The sequence below is a fragment of the Montipora capricornis genome, chromosome 4 (assembly GCF_036669925.1).
Source record: "Montipora capricornis isolate CH-2021 chromosome 4, ASM3666992v2, whole genome shotgun sequence".
Classification (NCBI taxonomy): Eukaryota; Metazoa; Cnidaria; class Anthozoa; order Scleractinia; family Acroporidae; genus Montipora; species Montipora capricornis.
In genome coordinates, this window is record NC_090886.1 from 54,916,341 (window position 1) to 54,921,904 (window position 5,564).

At 39.1% G+C, this 5,564-nt stretch overlaps 1 long non-coding RNA gene across 1 annotated transcript; it reads right to left on the minus strand.

Moving 5' to 3' along the window:
- Positions 1 to 3,054: 3,054 nt before the first annotated feature.
- LOC138047544 (uncharacterized) lies at positions 3,055 to 5,564 on the minus strand. Its single transcript, XR_011131869.1, has 3 exons — positions 5,455 to 5,564; positions 3,684 to 3,748; positions 3,055 to 3,203 (listed from the first exon to the last, which is right to left on the minus strand). It is a non-coding gene; the product is annotated as an uncharacterized lncRNA (long non-coding RNA).

Genomic DNA, 5,564 nt, shown 5'->3' on the forward strand with positions numbered 1-5,564 from the left:
TTGCAGAATAGGACCTCACGGCATGATCAGAATACTCAAGTCCCATATGAATTTTGTGCTTTCTCCCAAACACTTCAAGTAAGTCAAGAAGACTATGTTGGGTTTAACTCTTAAAAAGAAGCGTTTGATGCGGTCTCTTAGGACTTGGATTTGGACGTTTCGACTGCACCTGTGGTCACTCAGAAAATTGGTGTATCCAAACCTCTTGCGTTCGAATAGAGGACACGTAATTTAAAATAGTACTTTGGTGAGATAACTGAAGCGAGCATTTAGGTAGGAAGGTAGGTAGTTTATAAAAAATAATCGTTACAGCCCTACTAGGATGAAGTACGATAACCTTTACAGACGTACTATATTGAAGTTAAATATGTATGTATTTATATGCAAAGGTACTTAAAAAAAGGAATAATTAAAAAAGGTGTGCTAACGACAATGGCTAACAATAAAATTGTCAAAAATGAACTGTAAGTTCTTAAACGTTGAACTTGAAACTTACGGCTTCTCCGTGTATATGCAGTAGTAGGGTTATGTGGCGGAAGGGTTCAGCTGATGTGATTACTGATCTCTTGACGATCGCCTCTCTCTTGTCACACATAGTTGGTATGTTAAAAAGTTTTGAGGCTTTTCTGCAAGATAGGTCACCGAAAAAGTGCCAGAGGTCTGCTGGTGCTTATATGCGTAGTGCTTGCTTTGCAGACGTTCCAACTGCTCGGAGAGATACTACGGTAAAGCAGTAAACTGTATGAAAAACTGGACACGCTTCCATCGTTCAATGGGCGCTACTTCTTACACTCGATCTCGTAAAAAACGTAAAGAACGAAGCATCTACAATCCTGGTCAAAAGACTTTGGAAAACTTGTCAAATTTGGGAGAAAAGTACAGAATTTACTGCACATTCTTCCATCGTTGTATCAGCAACGCGTGTTCTTCTTTTGCTTCCTTTTTATCGCCCCCTCTCCCTTCTCCTTCCCCCAAGGCAATGTTAAAACATTCGATAGATCGATGAACTAATGTTGATTTCGGAGACCGTGATAAATCCACATCGAAATGGGGGAGGATGGGGGGGGAAGAAGCGCAAAAGCGGGAATTGCCCCAACAGTTTTGACCAGGATTGTAGACGTGCGGATATAACTTAGACGTCCCGTAGCCAAGGTCAGTTTGAGGGTAAAAATAGCTTCAAAAGCTTCGAATGGCGGAGGATGTACATTAAGTTGGTCAATTTGACGACTAGCTAATAGCTTTGGAGGTATTTGGTCATCCTCCAGGCTCGGTAAAAGGAAAAAGAAACAACTTTGATAGCGTCTCCATCTTCACGTGCCCTTATAAACTCTCGTCGCTTTTTCGCTCGACCTCGACAGACTTCCCCTGGCTTTTACGGGAATTGTTCACTGATAGCTTTCGACTTTGTTCTTCATTTTTTAAAAAACAAGAAGCGAACCACGAAAAATCTTCAGTCAAGAGTCAAACGTCGCACGGTCGAAATATTTTGGGGGTCTGGCGCCAAGAACGTCAAAATTAAACGTGACTTGATCTTTGACGTAACCGTCAAAAGTGTTTCAAGAATGGTTATTTAATTTCTACAGCCGAAGATGAAGAAAGCTTTTGGGGACTCAGGGAAATTTTGTGCTTTTCATGAAATGAAAGGATTGAGTCACCGTCACGTATATCTCAGCCCCGCGCTCAGTGAGTCTTTCTATTTTTAGAACGCCACAAGTTCTTCGGTTTTGCACGCACTGTTTAGAATGGCCAATCAGAATAACGTTATTGTCAAACCAAGACAAATGTCTAAAACAATGTAAGCAAATTGTGCAAATTAATGTAAATTGATATAAATGTGGGTCTCCTGCTCAAGGGTTAGTTCTAAAAATAGAAAGATACAGGCAAAGGTTGACTCAAGGATATAGTCTGTATAGAGGCTCCGGGTGATGAGCTCCTGACGCTTTACGTGCACTGTTCACGAACCGCGCTGTTCTTTATTGATTTCAGCCCTTGTCACGCGTCACGCACAAATAGCTTTGCTACCCTCGTCGGGAAAAAGGATATTCAAAAAAAAATGGTGTTTTGGTAAAACGGGCGTTGTATAATAGCAAAAACCCTTCTTCAAATATAAAATGATGGGTTGACGCAAACAAAAGCATTTCCAGATCTAGTGGCTGGACGTATCGTTACCATAAATAAAACAGGCGAAAAACTTTTCTGTTTACATTTTTTTGCTGACAACATCCGCAATAGTTTAGCTTGACGCATAAAATTATTGATTGCGTGACGTCTCTAATTATGACCTTTTTGGCTTTGATATCTAGCGAAATAATTAGCCATCAAAATCTGAGAATTCTTGGGTGGCAAAAGCGCTAATGAGCCCATACATTCTTAGTAATATTTCGAATTTTTAAAGCTTTCTTACTCTTAGATTAGGGAGCTTTAGATCCACGACTACGACGTCAACTAAAACGTCGCTTAGAATTTCGAAACTTCAACGTCACTATTTCAGTTTCTTCAAGTTCTTAAAACTAGCAGAAGTATTAAATGAATCAGTATGAGCGTTGTAGAAGCGAGCAGAGAAAATTCAAATTCGCCCTTGTTTGTTCACGTTTCTCGTAAAACTTGAAATTTGATTTGAATACCACTACTTGCACTTTTGATTTTGCATTTTTTATTCTTTTTTTAAATTTAAATCGACACGACAAAAATGAGACATTTAAAGTGGGTCTAAATTAGTGAAAAAATCTACCGCCACGCGCTCACTAATGGTGCGTTTCTGAAATGCTTTTAACCTGTTCTTCCTTGGTCTGATTGGCTGGGCTTCAACGCATTAGCTCAATTATTTAACGCTATTATAGAATTATCCTATTGCTTTCGACCTCCGTTTACAATCTCGCCACAATCCTGTTTGTTATCCTCGTCATTGGGTTGATCCGCTGCCCAGTTGGAGTACTTTGTTCTTGTGTTATCTGTCCAGACAAATTCACCTTCTTTTTCGTCATCTGAAAGTCCAATCCACGCCTCTCGGTTTAATTTTCCAATTGGGATTTGCATGAATGTGTTCAGCAAAAAGTCGTTTTCCTTTTCTGATTCAATTTTTGCCGAGTGAGCTCCGGATTTTTTGCAAGACTCCTCAGCTTCGTGCCAGGATTTACTCTCGTTGAACAGTTTGAAGCATTTGCTGTCAAACTTTTTTCATACATTGTCGCATCCTGAAATAACTAAATAAACAGGAGGAAGATTGCGCTTCCGTTTCTTTTTTTCTCTTCAAAAGCAACAACAACAACAACAACAGGCGCAGTACATGTACAAAGGCTAAAAGTTCTTCTTTTAACCGTTATTTTGAGATATATTTTTCCATGACCAAAACCCTATCTGAACATAGAAATAATATTATCCTCCGCTTTTGAAGAATTCTAATACATAACTTCTAATTTCAGGCATTCATCCAGGATTACCGCAGGTTAGAATTAAGCTGAGTTTGTTTGAATTGTTTGTTTGTGTGCTTGTCTTTTGTTTGTTTGTTTGTTTTTTTTTTTGCATTCGTTTTTCGTTCGCGAGGAGGAAGAGATTATACCACTTTTGGTTTCTCAGAAGTGAGCTGCCCCAGATATCATATAGGCTTTGCTATATAGGGGCAGCATTTTGCGTATATAAACATGTGTGTGTGCGGCTAAGTGTTAATTAACTGGCAGTCTTACCTGCAGTCAAGTTCACAAGAAGAACTGTTAATATAAATACTAAGGTGGCTATTCTTGTTGAGGATCTGCAAAAAGGCACATTTATGAAAGTCACTAATCAACCTTATAATCCATGAAATATATTCGCTCGTGCGCAGTTGGTTTAAACACGTCACGTGACCGAGTATTCCTCAGCTGAAACTGGGCAATATCCGAAGTTATTAAATTCTCAACCTCGGATAATGCATTTCGCGTGCTCTGATTGGTTCAATCAATCTCGGTTATCAGCTCATATACCTTGGTTTGACCTTATATGGTAAATGATTGCGTTAAGCGTTGCTAAACTAAAAATGTTTTCTCCGGAATGCGAAATTACTCTTTGAATAAAGCCAAAAAGGAGAAAAAAAGTGGAAAGTTTGGATCAATTCCGTCGTTTAAAAGTACGCGTCTGTCTGACAACAAGGTATTACAACAACATCGCATCAGTTCTCATCAAGAATTTTTGGATTTCGCTCGGATTTGCTCACTTTTTCCGCTCGTATTTCGTACTTCCAAATTTTTGGAGTTGAAGGAATTTAATAAAACAATTATTCCATTCGCGCTTGTTGGATATGAGACTGGTTATAGCCAACTCGGCGCTACGCGCCTCGTTGGCTATTTACCATCTCATATCCAACGCGCGCTCATGGAATAATTGTTAATTATAATCCATCAAATGTTTTCGCTCGCGCGCGATTGGTCTAAACGCGTCACGTGAGCGAATATTCCCCAGCTAAAACTGGGGAATATCCGAGGATATACCCCAATTTTCAAAACTGCGCGCGTTGCGTAAAAGATTTGAAGAATAATAAACACGATAGTCTCCATTTGGGGCGAAAATACAGTATGGTAGGATATTTGTCCTTGGACATTATCTGTTCCTCGAAGCTCACAGTTTTCGGTTCTCGGAGCAGAAATTGTCCGCGGACAAATATCCTAGCATATTTTCGCGCCAAATGGAGACTATTGTTTATATATTACCCAATTTTCAATTAAACTGAGCGCGTTGCGAATAAGATTCGAAGGATATAATAAACACAATAGCTTCCATTTGGGGGGAAAAATATGCTCGGATTCTCTGTTCTTCGCAGCTCACGGAAAACTGTTCGTGTGTCGAAACAGATAATGTCCGCGGACAAATATCCTAGCATATCTTCACGCCAAATGAGGCTATTGTTTAATTTGTTTTGTATCGAGTTCAGCAGAGAAAAGAATTCTACATTGCTAAAGGAGTTAACTTTACCTTTCCTGTAAGCTTAATACTTTGAAAAGGCTATCTTAATTTCAAAGTAAATCTAGTCAATTTCCTTTCGGGGGTGAAAGGTAAAAGAACGGTAATTTACCCCTGTAAATCCTTATTTTGTTTTACGGAAATCACTCACCGGCGCTCAGTAACACTACACTTTATTTGTCTAATTACTAAGTTTCACAGTGATCTTTTCCCCAAAAAAGGTCCATTGTAAACGTTACCGTTCAAATTTGCTCCATGGGCAACTTCTTGTCTAACCCGTAGCAAAGCATTATCTGCGTGAAAGGCTATAAATGGACCAGGTCGACTGTGCCATTTAGTTTGACGAGAAAACGAGCGTTCAGATGATTGACATGATTGCGTGTTATTTCGTAATTTTCTCTGAACCTGACGCTTATTTCTTGTACGTTTTTTTTTTCGTCTCCATTTGATCCTATACATAATTTTTTTATCACGTCATAATGCGAAGATTAAATACGAGCAATTATTATTACAATTCAGTACCTCAAAAATGTTGCCCTCTTATCATCGAGAATACCAGGTGGTCTTACAAAGACAGGACCTTATGCCAGTCAGCTTACTGTCGATCGATATCTTGTGATTCTTATTTGTTA